Source organism: Lissotriton vulgaris, chromosome 12 (genome assembly GCF_964263255.1).
Source record: "Lissotriton vulgaris chromosome 12, aLisVul1.2, whole genome shotgun sequence".
Taxonomy (NCBI): domain Eukaryota; kingdom Metazoa; phylum Chordata; class Amphibia; order Caudata; family Salamandridae; genus Lissotriton; species Lissotriton vulgaris.
The window spans coordinates 358,085,390-358,105,038 of NC_141700.1; positions in this window are offsets into that span (position 1 = coordinate 358,085,390).

The window sequence follows — 19,649 nt, forward strand, 5'->3', positions numbered from 1 at the left end:
ACAGCAGGATGTCGTCTGAACTGAATGACGTCTGCTGTCCATGCAGGGTCACAGAATAGGAAACAAGCCTCCCATATTACTGTGGACAATTTGCATTTTCCCAACATATTCAGGACTGGAGCTACAAAAGAAAGAATATTCTTACCAATGTCCACAAAAACCTCTGCTGCCCACCAGATGCAAATGAAGGCAAAATACTCAAGTCTGCCAGAAGTGCGCTGGCGTGGCATGTCAGAGGTGGGCCGACCACATTATAGGGCAGGCCCTCCTCACCAGAGCTCAGCAATAGGGTCACCTTTAGTCAACAACCACCAACTTTAATTTTACAAAGTTTAATAAAGGTAACTTGTGTTCTGGATCCAGTGTCAATGTCAATTTCTGCACAACAATACACCTTTGTGGCACATGCGCCTTTTTTTCTGACGTCCATACACCTCTTCTGATGGCCACTCCTCTCTCAGACTGGTTCTACTGCCGTAAAACCAGTTTGATTCACGTGTGCTTTAATTTTCCTATTGCTCCCACTCTACGGTTTTGTTGTATGTGCAGCCGCGGTCCGTGCAGGTAACAGCGGTGGGGTTTCCGAGGGGAAATTAATTATTTATTTAATTTTCCCTCTGCATTGTTCCTCTGAATCCCCCCTTACACTGCCCCACCGCCCCACTGCTGTTACCTGCACAGACCACGGTTGTGTATGGGTTATTTTCACACTGTCCTAAGAGGGCAGTAAATAAAAATAAATACCAACAACAAAGATAGCAATGGTTCAAAAACCTAAAATCTAACTGTGTGTCTATAGGGTACAGCCGTGAAATCTACCTAGAGTTTTCCGTGGTGAGAACATTATTCCCATCAGATTACCGACCTGTACCGCCCTACATCATTTGGGATCCTTCACCATGAAGGCAAGTGGTTTTACCCACAGTAGATTTGGCAGGTTTAGCCTAATCTAATGAATATGTCCCAAAAGTGAGTGTGGTATACTGTAGTATCGGGTGGTAATCTGACTAGCAGTGCTAACTGTGATAAACTAATATGTGCATAATGTGAAAGAATCTTAAAATTGGGTAGTGAAAGTGGAGAAATAGAGCAATTTTAATGAGTTCTTATCCACTCCCAAAGTAAGATCTGTGCATAGTAGTGTAAACAAATGACTACTAAAATAGATGTCCTGGTGAGGGGGAGCACACCATTTGAAAAATAGTTAGGACAAACATTGCAAAAAGTCTCCCAGTCACCTGCCATCCAACCGATGCCCCCAGCTTTACTGCGCCATGGCTCGGTTGGAAGCGCTCAGTTCATCTTGGTGGCTCAAATTATTCCCGCTTCAGTTGTTAAGATGCAAGAGCATTATGTAAATATTCAGGAAGTGCCCCAAACTATCATATTTCGAGAAACATCCCTAGTAAATTGCAATACAGGCCCCATTAGGCTGATTAATTACGTACCTGAATATGCAATGCAGTTAGCCTGGTAAAATAAAAGCAGAAAAGACATAATTTCTTGTGTACGATTAATTGCTTCGAAGAATTTGATTTTCAAAACGGATGCGCACAGGGCCCTAAAGGATACGGTGAGTGGTTTTAATAAAATGCAGTGTTTATATATTCCAGATTATAAAAAGTAGCATTTACAGTATATATAAATAGCAAACGCGGAGCATATAAATAACACACATAGAATGCATAAGTGGCAGGTGAAGAATGCATAAATAACAAAGTAGAATATATGAATAGCAATAGCTGCACTGAATAAAATATAAAATGAACGCTGTGGAAATGGGGAGCTGAATATTATGAGGGTGTTTTTCTGTTTTTATCTCTTATGGCGCGCATGACATTTTAAGTCTGGATGGTAAGAAAAGAGGCTCATTCAGGCAATGTAGGACTAAGGGAGAATCAAAGGTAGGGCGCTGTGCAACATGGGAAGGAGTCCTCGCAGAACCTCGCCATCTAACGAGAAAGCCTTGGATGCAGCGCTGTTTCCTGTCTGTCTGTCTGTCTGTCTGCATACATTAGGGTAATTCAGTGCTTACAGTCTGTCTATGTGACAGGTTTCAAGAAGTAAACTATGGGCGCCATATTCATTAGAATGTAAATAAAGATAAACCAAACCTATTGGCTTTGTCAGTGGTAATTTAAAATGTATCCTGCTGGTAAGATCATCTTATTTTTTCTTTGCCAGATTAATTCCCATTTGCCCAATACTTAATTTGTAAAAAAAATATATAAGTGCCAGGGTTCATCAGCAGGCCACTTACACTTACACTGCTCATTGCTACTGTCAATTATAGTAACAGCATAACTAATAAGTCACACACCTACAAGTTTTACAATTCTGACAATTTCAGGACCCCAAAGTTAAAACAATGGCTTTGGCAGCAGGTATTATTCTCAATGTATATTTACATTAATAAACAACAGTTGTTGTGCTCATCTCTGAATTGAAAAACAGCACCACCATGTGGCAAACTGTCATGGGTACCGGTGCTGACAACTAAGTGCTGGTGCCGAGCACCGGAAACCACAGACTCAAATTAAGCACTGCATTTATCCACCTTATTAAAGTGTACATCTTAGCATATGATATTGGAATTAGTAATCAGTTCATGCTCTTTTGATATTAGTTTTACCATTTAAGCTCTATTTGCAGTGTGTGTTTCAAGGGAGCAGCCCCCTCAATGTGTAGTCACCTGTGCATTTGAAGCAACAAATGCAATCCAATGTGTTGTGACCTCACTCAAGTATGAGAGTTTAGCATCAATGACTGCTAAGTGTGCAGATGGGCTTTAAATGCCCTTTCCCTCATTCTGCTGGCTCGGCTACCCTCCTGCTTATGATTTCCATTGGAGCACACCTCATTATTTACACACTCACTGAAGCAATATCTTGTATGTATATGTAGCTATTTACGAACCAGCTCTGATACACAGCTAATATTAGCTCCAACTAAAGCGAAATACCTCTTAGGATTTGTATTAGCACAATAAGTTTTGCTGTGATTGACTATATAAGTGACCGGCAAGACTTATGAGCAACACAGATTGTATCCAAGATGCATAAAGAAATACTGGATCCTTTGACTGGATAATCATCTTTGCAATACAATCAATTCAAGAATCTTTAGGAAAATATGTTGATGAGTTTCTACAGACCATTGTACAAGGTGCACATTCATGAAAATTAGGGCTTAGAGGCAGTTAAATTTGACTTGCTCCATTGAGAATACACAAAAGTCAATAAAGTATTCATGCTACAGCACTGCCAAGGACTGGAAGTTGAGAAGGTCTGTTAAGTGTCCTTCTTGATTGCCTGAGGAGAGCGTGACTTGCCCTTAGATGTACATGTGAAAGGTGGCCAGTGTCTTCCTAAAATGGTCACAGTTAAGAGGAAAACACACAAGGGTAAAAAACCTTGTTGGCAATCTTATAGTTCTTGATTGAAGATAAAGCGTAATGCCCAGGGCCACTGGAATTATGTGATTCTTTGGCCGTGGCTTGTTCGCATAATTATGGACTTGCGCATTTGCCACACAATCTATCATCTGCTGTGTAATCTGCAAATTTGACCCACAAAATGAGTTTCTAGCGTGAACAGATAAAAAGTTACTAAAAATGCAGTGATACACATGTGTATGCAGTGGAAGGCCCTTCGCAACAGTTCACTAGTCGCTTTTCATTTGCTTATTTCTGTATTTAGTTGTTAAACTGATACAAACGAGGTGAAATCTTTGCTAAGAGAGTATTAGCATGTGTAAAAATGACAAATAATTAATTCATAATATTTAAAAAGGGGTGCATTATGCCACATAATTTGTCTTTTTACTGTATAATTTAGTCAACCCTGCTTCATAATTTCATGCTCCCCTGTTGCTAAATTCCAGTGCCCCAGGTAATCTTGAAGTAAATACGTTAATGTATGCAAAAAGTGATGGATGGAAGACTCTAATTAATCGTAGCTACTGGTAATTACTCAGGCCGTATCCCAATCTATTGTAATTTTGCACACCATGCCACCTCAGTTTGTACCCAGCCATTTGCAAATCAGTCTTGAACCTGCTGCAATCGGAACATTCCGAACTGCCAGGCCAGGTCCTCGCTGAACTGGAACACAAGAATCCCAGGACCGGTTTTGCTCTAATTAGGGTTCATCAGCAAAGAATAGATTGGTTCCATTGGCACAGTATGCATGGGACCCACATCTGGGCATACATTTCCCACTGAGGACGACACACTGAAGTATACAAACAGTGATGGATGGAGTGCTTGAGTCAATTTCAGCCACTATTAATTACTTGGGGCCACATCCCAATCCATAGTTAGTTTGCACTACATGCCACCTTAGTTTGGACGCAGCCATATGAAAATCAGTCTTGACCCTGCTTACATGAGAGCAGTCCTGCCCAAACTGCCAGGCCAGGTCCTCCCTGTACTGGAACACAAGACAAAGCAAGACATCTTGGTTTTCCTTGTGCTTGTTTATTCCAATCATTATTATCTATTTCGGCAAAACAAATTACTGACACTCACACCAAATCAACAGGTGTTTCAGACTCCAGGGGCCGTATTATGCATTTTCATTCTTTGCGCCCTATTACTGTGACTGTGCTTCCCCCAGTGCATCTCGGAACGCGCGCTGCACCTAGGACAGCGTATTTATGTGGAAAACTGGAGCAGCTGCTTGCAACGGTTGTGTGTTTGCACAGCGCATGCAGCACCCGCCTGCACTTTTGCAATGGAATAGAGATCATCTTGCATGCGGATACAGTCAGTGACTGCACCCGCCTGCAAGGGGATGTCTGGGGGGTTCATAAGACCCATTTTCCCCCTTCAGGGGCTGCTCTCAGGGAGCGCACGGGGGGGGGCGCTGTGTTTAGCAATAACTTACGATCTAGGAGCACCTGCTGCAGAGTTCCTTGAGGGTCTAGCTTTCAGGCACCAATAAAAATGTCAAGATAACGCTTGTAAATAATGACTTGCCATAAAATAGCTCAGATGGTTAATGTGTCTGCTGCATAGAACAGATCTGTATTTAATGTGGATACGCTGAGTGGATGAGTAAAGCCAGCCTTTGCCAGCACTTTAAAGCAAATGAAATGTATGCAAGAGAGGGGCTATGGAGATATGAGGGGACCTATTGGCGGGTGGTAGTGAGGGAACCTGAGGAGGAGGTCATTGGGGGGTCCGCAAAAAAAGATTGTCACACCGGGCGCCACCAGCGCTACAGCCAGCCCTGTTTCCAATCCAGCTGTTAAGTATTACCTGCAAACTGAGAAGATCAGAGAAACTATCAGGGAAAGAAATTGACAATATAAGAATGTTACCAATGTGGATTGCCAGCTGACTAGACTACAAAGACTAACCCTGCACATTATCCCAAACTCGGCGGTTATTCCTGTTCATGATTTAAGTTTGTGCCTAAGCCTATTACAATTTGGGCATTAAGTGTGACTCTAAAGGTTTTCGCCGGCATGGTTTTTGAAAGGTGAATCTTTGCAAAAATAATGTGGACAAATCGTGTGAATTTAAATTTTGTGCACCTCGGTGAGAGGAAAAAATGGCGTCATTTGCATGTTATTCCCCATTCCAGTGTTCTAAAATTGGAATCAGATGCAAATTGCACAAATTACAAACAGCCCGGCCTCTCAATAGTATTTATTGGGTGCACAATTTCCTTTGAAGTTTACACCCGAGAGACAATCAGAGCCCAAGCAGAAAAGAAGCAGGTGAATGGAGGTTGACTGTTCTGCATACAATCTGTGTACTCATTGGGGAGAGCATGTTCTCGCGAGGTCTGTTTCTTCTATCTCCACCTAAAATAAACCATGGTAATAGAAACACCAACTTCGAATCCCCTGACGCGAGATCCATTTGAATTCATAACAGACAACTTTTCAAACCACTGAAAGCCATTATGGAAGCAGCGGGCTTTTGAATCATGAAGAGCAAATATGTTGTTCTAGGCCCCTTTGAAAAAGCCACAGGGAAAAAGTGAGTGATGAATCTAAAAATCATCTAACTGAAATAACAATTTGTTGGCTGCTCGACAAAGAAGAAACCCACCTTCCTGGTCTACGGAAAGAAATCTTTAAAATAGCCAATATATTTATATATTTCATTCACATTTTAACCCCTTCGATGCTGATGACGAGCTCAGCTCGTCATCATCCACGGGGGGCGTGTGCGGATCTAACGCGGCTTTTGTAAAAAAGCCGCGCAGCGCAAAAATGACCGCCGCAGCGATGCGGTTAAACCTGAGCTACAGGAAGAAATTACCTATGCAAAGACCTCACAGAAAAAATATATCAATTATATGGGGAGAGCGAGGAGAGCTGCTTGTACAAATTAATTGTTTCAGCATAATCTGCCTTGGCACTTTGTAGGAGTTAATAAAATCCTCGCAAATAAAGGAGTCATCTTGGCTAATGAAAGAGTCTGACCGCAGCTGAACAGAGGAGCCTGGAGGAAACGACGGATTCAGCAGCAGAACCATTTGGTGTTAGAGATGAGGGGACCACAGAAGTAGCTGATTGGCCTACATGGCAATCAAGCATGCCTTGTTGGCTGGTCTGATAGGTCAGTGTGGGGGCCAGATTTTGGGCTGTTTCTGGGATTGTTTTGTGACCTGAATGACTGGTGTTTACAGTTCATTTCCTTGTTATTGCCACAAACATTGTCTGCAGCAATCACAAATCCAACAAGTCCCTGCTACCTTGAAAAACACCAATACAGTGAGTCCTGACAAGTTCAAACGTACCCAGTTTTGCAAATGTGGGTCACTTTTGAGGTATTTGATTCACTAATGGGGGCACTTTTATGTTGGTGCGGGTCCTTCCCTGATAGGGGCCAGATGTACAGATCTATTTTGCAGTAACAAACCTTGCCATCCATGAGATCATGGTGTTTACCAGCAGTGGCGGCTCCTCCTCTTTGGCGGAGGAATGTCTCCTCCACCGCCCTCAAAAGTTGAAAAATATATCGATAATAAAACTAGTTTATTATCATTTTATTTTTCAACTTCTCCCTGCTACATCCTGGGGGCGGGGCCATCGTGGGTCAGTCAGGAGAGGGAGTGGTGGGCAGCACTGCCATCAGTGTGCAGGTGAGTTTGGCCAGCTGTCTCTGGCCGGCCAAACCCACATGCGCACTGAGCTGTCTCCAACCCAGCTGCATTGCTGGGTTGGAGAGAGCAGGCAGAGGCTCCCAGTTTCCTTGGTGGCACAAAGTCCCAGCGCTCTGGCCAATCCTGATGCTGCTTTCTAACCTGAAAGCAGCATCTGGATTGGCCGGTGTGGAGGCTGGAAGCCTCTACTGCAGTGAGGAGAGGAGACGGAGAAGAGCATCAAGAGGCAGGCAGAAGGTAAGTTATTTTTATTTTTAAGCATTTAATATCCTTTTCTCCTCTCTCCCCCCACGCTCCACCCCAACTCCCGCCTCACCACTTCATCCACACAGCAGCCGCCCCTGTGTATCACCATGAAAGAGTCTTTTATAATATCTTTTATAAAATGTTATTATATATTATATAAATATTTTATAAAATACTTTTTATGAGTCTGACTCATCCAAAGGGATTTTTGTGATCCTGTCTATATCGCAAATGTTACCTTCAGTTTCCGATTTGGAGAAAACTTTATCAGGGATTTCTGGCTTCAATTGAAGTTGCAATGGATCGATGATTTACTAAACTCCGAGTTTGAGGTGGTCACTGATTCGAAAATGGGGAAGGTATTTGAGAATATTCCCCATATGCACATCAATACAGTATGTGCTCAAACTTGTCACACAAACTAGTCAATTTCATCATGTTTACATATTCGCTGCATATGGTAAATAATGCCATAAAGTCCTAGTAATGTCTAATGTGCTAGTCAGTGTGCCCAGTTATTCTGCATATAACAACCATTGCCACAGTATTTACAGGTATGCTACACTTTTTAGAAAATGCCATGATGTACTCGGGTATGCCTGATAAATCAGTGACATCTGCCTCAGGGCCACTTCAGCCTTTAATCTTTCTGAAGTCAATACATTGACCACCGTTCTAGTGAATAATAATAATGGCTCACTTCACAATACTTTAAAAATACAGAAATACAATGGCAAGCACCAAATTTTGAAACAGTTGACAATGCTGCGAGGCAATGCCATCATGTGCCAGTTGTGCTCCAACAATATGCACATTCATCATCACAGTATACATTCACACAAGGACACAGACACACAGATGCATGCAAAAAACATGCATATATTAATAAATAGACACAGGCGTATAAATGAGTAGTCTCTTGCTCATCCACTCAGAACACTGACACCATATATGAAGCACACAACATCGATAAACAAAAATATTGTAAATTAAATATTGTTAAGAAAAATATCACCTTCCTAACATAAAAATATATATATTATTCAAAATTGTCAAACTACAGAGTAAACATTATAAATAAAACATAAATTAGTGTTTACCATAGGACATACATGATAAAAAACTCAAAACAAAAAAAATCTAATCAATAAAATAAACTGTAAACAAACGTAACCAATAAAATTACACATACAATTAAATCAATAATATAAAATGCGCGCACACTTTATCAACTTAATACTCCAAAACTGACAAAAGGTGCAAGAAGATGAATCTCTGCTAGATTCTCTGACCAGACCCTGAAAACAGAAATATATATTTCTTGACAACTACTTTGCAAAGTAAGTAAAACTTATGTTTAAACTAAAACTTACTTCTAATCTTTCAACTTTTATCTCTTTACTAAAAAAATACATCAAGAACGTGTTAACTTATCAAAAATAACACTGATCACAAACCAGAAAAAGCATAAAAAGTAAGTGTATGTAAATTATTATAAAATAGAAACTCAGCCCAAAAAAGACATGAATAAAAATGAATGACCTCCTCCTCTACAAACTACCAACAAATAAACATTTAAATGAAAATAATGCTCTTTTTTGCAACAGAAATGAAAGCACCTGATTTGCATTACAACACCCACAATGGAAAAGCTGCAAAAAGGTGTGAAACATCTAAGTATATACATGTAAGTATAAAAAAGAAAAATAGTTGCATAATTCTAAATGTAAATAACAAGCATATAAACATTTTAAATTTGTAATGCTTTATACTATTACATTTTATCAGAAAAAATATCAGAAAGAGCAACATACAAAACCTCACAGAAAGGAAAGCAATTATAAAGTCCCTTGGGCTACACCTGCAACCAAGAACGTACATCGATGGAAATTGAATTGGAAATGCGCAAAATATTACTCTGATGCACGCTATGGAAGGGCCACTCCAAAAGATGATCTTACAATTAATATAAGGGAATACAACCACACCCAAAATGTGATAGAAATGTAAGTAAGGGTGGCATTACAGGATATGTATGTATGTATGTATAGGCGTTCTTATATAGTGCTATAACTGTCACGCGACGGGCATCCTGGCGCTTAGACTATTATTATATATATTATATATATATAAATATAAGAGAGGCAAGCACTAGCTCCCAGGAGCCCACAACAAAATTCTAAAAGATATACTCCCTAAAGTCTCCAAACACATCACAGGCCAGCTTCTATCTATACCCACTTTAAAAAGTGTAATTGCACCAACTAAAAAAGCCACCAGTTATACCCCTCCTGCACCTAGAAGAAAGATACAGAAATACCTGAATGCTTAAAAATGGCACATAATGAGGAACCCTTCCTGGTTTATAACAACGTATACAATGGCAGATTAATCCTAACATCTTCTACAGAAGATAACTTACTAAAACTAAGCCATTGTCAAATCTGGGTGGTGGGTGGGACCTTCAAAATGTGACCCAAACTATTCACTCAGATACACGCTATACATTGTGAATATTAAAACACAAATATCACTTTTATATATGCCCTACTACCAAATGAAATAACCCTTGCTAAGAACTCTTAATCCTCATTAAACATAAAACAAATAACTACTAACCATAAAAAAATAATCATAGCCTTTGAACAGGCCATGATTAAAACCATTTTAAACGTTTACACACAGACAGCCATAAAAGGCTGTTACTCCCATTTCAATCAAAGCATATGGAGACATATCCAACAATCTCCACTACGTATGGAATATGCAACAAATGGTCAATTTGCTTTTGAAAAACAAATGACAGCACTAACCACTACAATTTACTAATGGAACAGCTGCAAAATAAACATAAGCTAAGCCCCTTAATGGTTTATTTCACAGCTACTTGGGTTGGCAGACTATATTGTTCCAGACACAGACGCCAACACAAATTCGAAATAAAATGGTGGAATATCAATGACAGCACCGTGGCACAGAAAGCCAAAACAAACACCGAACCCAACCTACACACTATAACTTTACAGAAGCATTAGAAACCAACAAAGCTATGAACAACTATGATGGAGCAATCTGTAACCCAAATTGCACCTAAACTTAGCAAACAAATCAAAAGAATGTATGATATGCTACTATTTAAAGTAAAACACTTCATAAACAAAGGAGTTGATTACTTACAATAATAGCCAAAATCATATTGTAAAAAATACTAACCTACAATACAATAGCATAATCTTCAGAAACGTTACAAATTGGTTTTAAATAAATAATAAAGCAAAATATGTTATTACATCAGTTAAACATTAAATAAGCCTCAAATTAAAAAAAGCCATATAATAAAATAATATATAAATTATTTATGTAAAACATCAAAATCTCACCAATCAAAAACCCCAAAGAACAAATGCAATCCATTATGTAAAATAGTTGCAAAAACATAAAAGACACAATAGCAAATACTATTCACATAATACTTACATAGATAATAAAATATGATATTTCATACCCAAAACAATTAAATTAAATATTAAGACCTTATTACAATGTTGGTCGGACTGCCACCAACAGGACGTCGGTGTTGGACCCTCCGACTGACAGCCCTTCAGTCCGACTGCCAGATTACAATACAGGTGGTAGGACGCTGAATGGGCAGGGGGAAGGCCGCCGCCTATGACATGATCAGTGATCCCGTCAGGGTGGTGGTTGGAATCGCAATCCTGAATGGAGGCTGTGCTGAGGTTGGTACCACTATCGAGATTATGATATCCCTTTGCAACAGGCTTTTCATGCCGGAAAGACAGCCATGAAAAGCCTGTCAGAAACAGGTATACATGTTTTTTATAATTAGAAATATACATGTTTAATGTAAAAATATATATTCAATAAACTTTGAAAAAATACATAAACATTTTAAACTGTGTTCCATATCTTTATTCTAGGAAAATATGTATAGAAATATGTAATTTATTACAAATATACGTTTGTAATTATCTTTCTAAACACCAACAATACTAATTAAATTACATAAACTACTCATACTACCTAGAAATAAATTTTAACAAAGGAATGTAACACTGAAATGGTTAAATTAAATATTCCCACTCAAACATAACTTATTTGGAGAAAGTATTGTACACTAAATGGGTGATGTTTACTATTCCCACTCGAATCTAAAGCATTCTTGAAAGGTGTTGGAAACTAAACAGCTGACATTTACCATTCCCACTCCATTCTAAATCAATTTGGGGAAGGCACAAAACACAAAAAGGGGCAACATTTACTATTCCCACTCCAATCTGAACCATTTTGTGTAAGGTATTGGTCACCAAAGGGCTGATATTTACAATTCCCACTCCAATTCAAACCAGTTTGTGAAAGGTGTTGGACACTAAAAGGGTGTTTAAAAAAACAAGGACAACCTTATCTGCTCATGCGGACCAGGGTCGGTATGCATTCATATAACAATTGTCCTGGGGAACTCATTCCAAAGTGGTACATTCTTATGTGTCTTTGAAGGAACCTAGAGTTACTCAGACTTATTCATCAGACCAAAATTAATTACAAAGAAGGCAAAACACAGGACTGTATAGTTTGCATCGTGTAAAGTGTTGACTCCAATCAAGTGTAACAATCAACAAAATAAGTGATCATAGTGCAGACAGCATAGAGCTCAAATGGTGATTATATTTTTAAAAGAACATGTATAAAGTACAATGTACACTTCTAAATGGTTGTATCATTGATTGATAAAATTCATAACAGGGTTTGCATGTGTGAGTGTGGAATCCCTGGAAGTTAAATTACATGTAACAAACAAGAGGGAATGTTCATTGGTTTTTCAACCCTGTGTGACTGTTAGGGTCCCTTTAGGATGTAGTCATCTGATTACCAGGCCTATCCCAGTCAAATGTTTCAGTGCAGGGTGTATTCTTTAGGAACCAGTAACAATCTTCTTCATACCAAGTGCGGTGAAGCTGGTCCCATACAGATCGAACCAACACCAATACTGAGGCAAAATTGCCCAAATTGTAATTTCCTTTAATCTTCAACAGGAACGTGGTAGAGCTAACCTCACTCTGTTCAGCACAATTGAAGTGTGGTGTGAGAAGCATACTGCAATATTATAAGATACCTAAATAGTTTTCCACACTTATATGTGCTATTTAGTAAAGCACATATGCAAATTTGAAAATGTTTACTGAAAAAACAACTTTCCTCCAACATTGTCCCAGACTCAGAGAGGCGTAAATTTTTGGTGCAAAAGCATGTCTATCTTTGTTAGTAAAGAGGACTTTGCTTCAAACTCCATGTGTGTTTGCATGGAATTACCCATGTACCGCCCATGTTACGACCCCTTAACACATAGTACTGCAAAATAGTTAATCGCGATTCTGTGTATTACTAGATCTACACTTTGCGCCATTATGTGTCACTTTTGTAATGTAAGCCAGGCCAAAAGTGCTCGTTTCTGTCGAACTTGCACTTTTCTAATATTTAAAAAAACAGCAAGATGGCAGTAAGGAATAACTAGTTGCACAAACCATGCTATACACCAAAATCACGACAAATTGCTTTTGCATATGTTGCCCACCTCTTAGGTCCACTGCCAAAGAACCATGAACATACAAACAATATGAGAATAGAGAGGCAATAAAAGGGATATTTGTACAGATTTTTTCATAAAACAAGTGATAGTCCTTCAATGATATGCACGGATCATTTTTATTGTATCCTTGAGCGTATTCTTGATACAAGATGATCAGAACAAAACAGCTAACGCATTTCGCCCAAGTTGGGCTTCCTCAGGGCAGATGCTCAAATTGCGCGAGTGTAGCAGTGTTGAGTCCGTAAATTGGTAGCAATATTATTAACTGTCCAAATATCCCTTTTGTTGCCTCTCTATTCTCCTATAATTTTCTAATATTTGACTGTGTCAGACCATGAAATATTGAGACAGGAACTACTAGCTGAGTGGCTTGTAGGTTTCACAAGTGTTGCAAACTCAACTTTTTTTTATTGTGGTCATTATGATCTATTCTGGAAATAAAAAAGTGACCCACACCAAATTAACACGTGTTTCAGAATTCAGGTCCTACGTCAAGGATTTACTCCCCTTCAGAAGTGTCTGTAAAACTATGGATTTGTATGCAACAAAATTGATGATGTGAGTCATTGAGTCAACCAGTGGCTCATTTTGCACCATTTATTTTCCTAAATGAATTCAGAAGAGCCACCATTTTCACACGTAGAGAGGGACAAGTATTACAAAATGTCCCAGGGTGCGAATGATACCAAGCCAGGTGCTAAGATGGCTCTCAAGGTGTTTTCCCACATAAATTTCACCAAGTTAGCCTGGTAAAAAATCATGTGGTTAAAACAGCACAGAATTTCATGTTGTACACATCGACACTATTTACTGTTTGTACAATACAAGTTGTACACACATCATGAGACATTGTTCTCAGTTTTATTCTGGCTATTGCACCTAATAATAATAAGAGAGATTGAAAAATTGCCTTCAAATTATTTGACACACGATATATTGGAAGAGAACTTTTCAAACCACTCAAGTTCCCTTTCATAATACCAGAGGGAACCCATCTTGCCAGAAGAATACTTCAGCTGTCTGACAACAAGGAAATAAGCCCTCCTCGTGTAAGATGCAGAAAACCTCGAAATAGAAAATTGTGTATGTTTTAATTTAATTACAATTTTCGCTTGAACAACATAAATAATTCAGCTATACAAAGCCCTCACAGAAAATTATACCATTAAACAGGGAGGGGAGGCTGTTTGTACAAATGAATTGTTTTATCTCAATCTGCAGTGGCATTTAATATGAGTTACAACAATCCAGAAATATCATGCCAACTACTGGCTAATAAAAATACCTGACTCGCAACTGAACAGAAGTGCCTGAGGAGTTGACTTAAACAGTCAAGCAGCGCCAGAATCATCTGTTGTTGGAGAATAGAGGAACAAAGCCCTTTTACGGTCACAAACTGTGCGATTCAAAAAATCACAAGAGAGAAACAAAACAGTAAGCTCTTTAGCTGCCAACCCCAGGCAGAGAGGAGCAGAAGCTTTCAAAGAGCCCAGCTTCATATGACTGAAGAAATATACATCATGGCAGCAGGACTCCAGTCAGCTATGTTTTTTTCTTTCCAAATGCACTGTAAAAGCTCTGAATTAAGGACATGGAAAATAAATTAGATGCAGGGAAAGTTGTTGTTAAAAAGTTCCAATTTTATAGGTGTGCATGACTGTTGCATCCAGGTTCTAATCTAATGATTTCATGATTTAGCAACAAAACTGCAAAGGGCATTTAAAGGATGGATTACTGCATGGAGAGAAGTACATGGAAGGAGTTGAAACGGCTCCACAGACTGGTTAGTGAGACTTCATCTGGATTGTCACACTTGGCTCTGGGTGGAAAAATCAAAATGTCAACAATGGATTTTTTTAGTCTGTCCAAAAATGTGAAATCTGCAGCATTAAGGGGAGAAGCTATGCTAGGTGGCGAAATCTCATGGCGATGTTTAGAACCCCACAATATACATTATTACTGTTTTTTTCTACCCAAAAGGCGGGTTGGCGCTCCCATTGTCCTTGATAGAATGATGGCGCATGTTATCCCTGCTAATATATCGAAAGGGATCTGCTTGGAGTAGGGAAACCAAAAGATAGTAAAATAAGCACTATTTAGAGTAAACAAAAACCTGAACAAATCATACGTTTTAAAGTCATTCCCCTGCAAAATGTTTTACACTAAATATTTTACACTAAATATTAAGTTAAAGGAGGGGTTCACCCCAAAAGCTAAAAGAAAAGAAAGAAAGAAAAGTGTATCACTCCATGCTAGTTTACATGGGAACAAAAATCTGCTGAAAACACAAACATTGTGCTGGGTGTGTACTATCGAAATAATACCGGGTAATGTTTCTTCTTTTTTCCTGAACTCACATTAAGGAAAGACTGGCATGGCAACCTGTAGGATTTCCTATAAAATAAACCAGATCATGCAAAGCATGCAAGTAGAAAAATTGGTATGCAATCAATATCATTCAAATGTGACATGTATCCTTGCCCTCTTTAGAGTATAATCCCACTGGTCTAGTGGTAAGCCCATCCCGAACCCTCACCCCTTTAAGTGAGGACCTGCCTTGTCCACATCCATTTTGGCTTTGAGTCTCCCTTCCATTGTCCCTTTTGAATCCTGACCATGTATGATTGTTGCCCTCACCTAGCCCTTATAGTAATACCCCACTCCAAAAGAGCCATTTTGTGGAGACATACTTTGCCCCAAAGATGTGATTGTGATGGTCCTTGTCACATTGTGAATAATGTCATCATTTTGGTACCGGGTTTATGTCTTCAGTCTTCTTGGGGATTTGGGTCATTTCAAACGATTCTATTAAGAGCGACCCCAACCTATTGGGTGGAGACAAGTATTCGGACAGCAGTTCTAGTCCCTTCTATATGTATGACTTGTTCTGCGTAAAAGGGATGAATTTTCCTGGACAGACTGAAGTCGCTTGTAAATGTGGATATATTTGGTCCATGTGTCTCCCTCTCTCGGATGTCTTATGGTCTCACTGCCCTTTAGGAATCATCCCTGAAAATTGCCTTTTAACGCCTTAACCGTGGTGGCAATTCTGCTGCGGTGTGGGGGTTCTAAAGGGTGGGCAGGGCTGCGACGGCCAATGGTCGTTCGCAGCACCAAGGAGGGAGTGCTCCCGTCAGCCGTTAGCCGACGGGAGCACGGAAAGGGTTAAAGTAGCACAGTCAATTGGTCTGCAAGATACGTTTTTGAAGCATTAACTGAACTTGTTTGCTATTGCACTCATTCTTTCACACATGCAGTGTATTTGTGGCTAATGGCAACATACTGAAGGGCAGGAGTTACGAGGTGCACATTTTGCAGTGTGCAGAAGTCAGTGCTGCCTCCAGTCAAGTATTTAATTTGTGATAGAAAGAGTGGCAGTGGCTGAAGCTCTTCTCAGAAGCTGGCAGCCAATGCTATTAAACGTCGGCACGCTGAATATGTTATGTTATGTTATTTATTTTTTGTATAGCGCACGGATGCCGCAGCCAAGAGGCCTCCCGGCGCTTTGGAGAATTGGATAACACAACACATCAGAGAAGGCAAGAAAGACAAATCAAACTGTGGAGAAGAGGAAGACTGATGGTCTTTAATCTGCTACCAGACACTCCATGTCCCCTTTTCTCGCACTTGCAGGTTCTAGCTTTCTTTCTGTGATGGTTGTGCTATCTTTTTCTTCCTCTGTCTTTCTAATATGCGTCCTTTTCACTCTCTTTTTCAAATAAGTGCCAGCAGCAGCTACAGCTGGGGCTGCGTACAGACCCTATGGCCCTGCAGGCTGGTTCACACTATGTCTAATTAGTGCTTAATGGGCCCCATCTGTCTGAGCAAAAGCTCATCAATAACACTTGCTGGGGATGCCATGATCGATCTGCCAGGTGGGCAGGGCTGGACTGGGGAACCAATGCAGCCCTGGCAAACATCTTCAAGGCAGCCCTCTCCCTTCATCCCCTTCATCTCCTTGTGCAATCTCTCTATCCATCCATCCATTCTCATTCTCTCTACTTATCTCCTCTCTATCTTCTTCTTCATGTCCTACCTCCCCCCCTCTCTCTTTCTCTATCTCTCTCTCTCTCTCTCTCTCTCTCTCGAAGCCTCCCAGTAACTGCTGCAGTTAACCTCCAGAAGCTGGTGAAAGGGACAGAGGCAATAGTGGTCACATTTACAAGCCCCTAGCACCACCGGAGTGTCACTGTTTTTGATGCTCTAGTGGCGCTGTGTGCTGGCCTATATTTACAAGGCCACGCAAAGCCACCCTACGTGGCTTTTCATGGCCTTGTAAATACGGCCCCTTTTCGCTCCATCACTTTGTATGAAATGTGTGCAATGGGTGTTGCACTGCAACATCTATTGCTTTTTGCATTATGCAGCGCACGTAGAAGGAACAAATCGGCGTTAATGATTGTTTTTGCACATGAATGGGTCCCTTCCTGCACATAAGCAATCATCTCTGTAACGCAGGCACCCTAGCACCTTGGCGCAAGGGTGTCTGCATTGGCACTAGGCAACTTTTTTTGCGCAAGGGAAAACACAGGGGTGCGCCATGTTCTTGTGAATACAGTGCATCCATGTGCTTTTTAAAAGATGCAGCACTGTTAAATTGCTTGCAGCACCGTGCTGCGTCATTTTGTTGTAAATATGCCCCTAGGAGTGGTCCTGGACTTTCAAAACCATCATCTAAGAGAACCAGCCCACCAGAAAAATACCCGGTGGAATTGAAGGCCTCTCCAACCCTGGAGGTGGGCGTCGAGAGCTTGCAAAGGAGTAACATACAAAGATGGTGACAGGGAAAAAATAATTATTAAAATTGGTAAGAAAGAAGAAGCGGGAAGGCACACAAAGTAAAGGAAAAGCAAATGAAAGAAAGAGAAAGTAAGAAGGGCAGGGCAGAAAAGAGGAAACATGGGCAAGGAAGAAGGTCAGAACGGTAGAATGGAGGGGGGAAAAGGGGAAACTTCGAGGAAAATAAAGCAGAACCAAACAAGAAACAAAAGAAAGGCAAGAGGTTGAAAAGAAATGCAAAAAGAACGAAAGTTGCAAAAGAAAGAATAAGCGGGAAAAGATAGAAGGAAGCTCAAAAACAATCAGGGAACAAATAGGTGATGAAAGAGGAGGAGGGGTGTTGACTCCCCCAATACCTTAGGGAAGAGCAGCCCCAACAGCAGACAGTACTTTTATGAGCTCTCCTTCAGAAACGCTGGAAGACAGTTAACTTTGGAGGAATTCATTTGAAAACTTGCTCTAAATGCTCCATTTGTGTTTGCGTTTTTTTTAATGATCTTACGGTGATATCACGCACTCAATACCCAAGCTCACTGGGAAAGCCTCGAAGCATACATTTTTCTATACCTTCTGCTTTTGGAAGTATGCACACAAAAACACCTTTCCTAAAAAATTCGGATCCCAGCTCTTTCCTGTTCGACGCAATTGGCCATCAATTAAAATTCAAGGAGGTGCTGTGACAAATTCCCCTTTACATCTCAATATGTCACAATCTGTTTTCATTAAGTGAATGGCCCCTTTGTGCTTTGCTGGCTGCACTGCTGCTCCTTAGCGAGATCCTGGCGCCCGGCCAAGGCTTCGTTTGGATCTTAATTTATAAAGTACTGTTGGGTCCCTTCCACGGCAGCAACTACCAGCAGGCACTTCTCTTGCACACCATCATTTCTTGGTTAAACATAGTTTTACAATCATCAATTAAAAAAGCCGTCTTTCACTGTTGACGTTGGAACTCGTCCATTTTTACACTCTCCTATGTAATGTTTATTCTAGAGTGCAAAATGGCTGCCAGACTCGTCCCGTTCTGTCAACAATGCATTATTCAGATCATGCATTAGCTTTAATTGGCTCTGCGATTCTCTCGTCTGATAAAGCCAGCGCACAATATCTCCTCCCATTCCAATTTCAGATTGGTTTATGCATTTATGGGCTGCATAATGGAAGGAAGCGGAGAGCGTCACTTCTTTGCTGCCTGTCATCAGAGTCGTGTTTGGCCCCTGTCAGCCGGCTGTCAATCAGGCTATCTCTATCAGTGGAGAGGGCCAGCGCGCGCGCTTTCTCTTGCCCAGCCCGGCCGGTTCGCGCTCTCCGGAGACAGCGCTTAATGGGATCCTCCAACCGCAAGAGCGCTCCGGGCAGGCTGCCTCAGGCAAGGTATCTGTGCATGAGAATGAATGTAGGCAGGAGCTGGGTCACCTCAGCTCAGTTTGAATTAGGGGCGCTACATGGCTCCGCAACTGCCAAATCCATGGCTCGCGGCACCTGTATTTGTACTAAGAAGCAAGGCTGTATTCAAATTCTGCCTTCCAATACACAACTTGGGATTGGACCGCTTAAGCCAAATCATAACTGGGCAATCCCGAAATTCCATCTGGTCAAGGTGGGGGACCTTTTAATTGCACTGCACATCTGTCTCTCGCGCTTCTTCATCCATCACACTAAGTGCCGCGTTCCATAACACGATAACTACACCTCAGTGGTCATCACGCACTACATGAAAGACACGCATGACTTCCCAACAGAATCAAAACAAAGACACACACTTCCACCCACACAACCTAGTCTGTAGCGTGCTACCGATGTAGACAAGTGCTTCAGCCCCCCACATAGGAGTAGTATACGCAGGGCTTTAAGTGAGATAAAAAAACTGGGGGGTCTCTCAAAGGGGCGTGGCAGTGTAA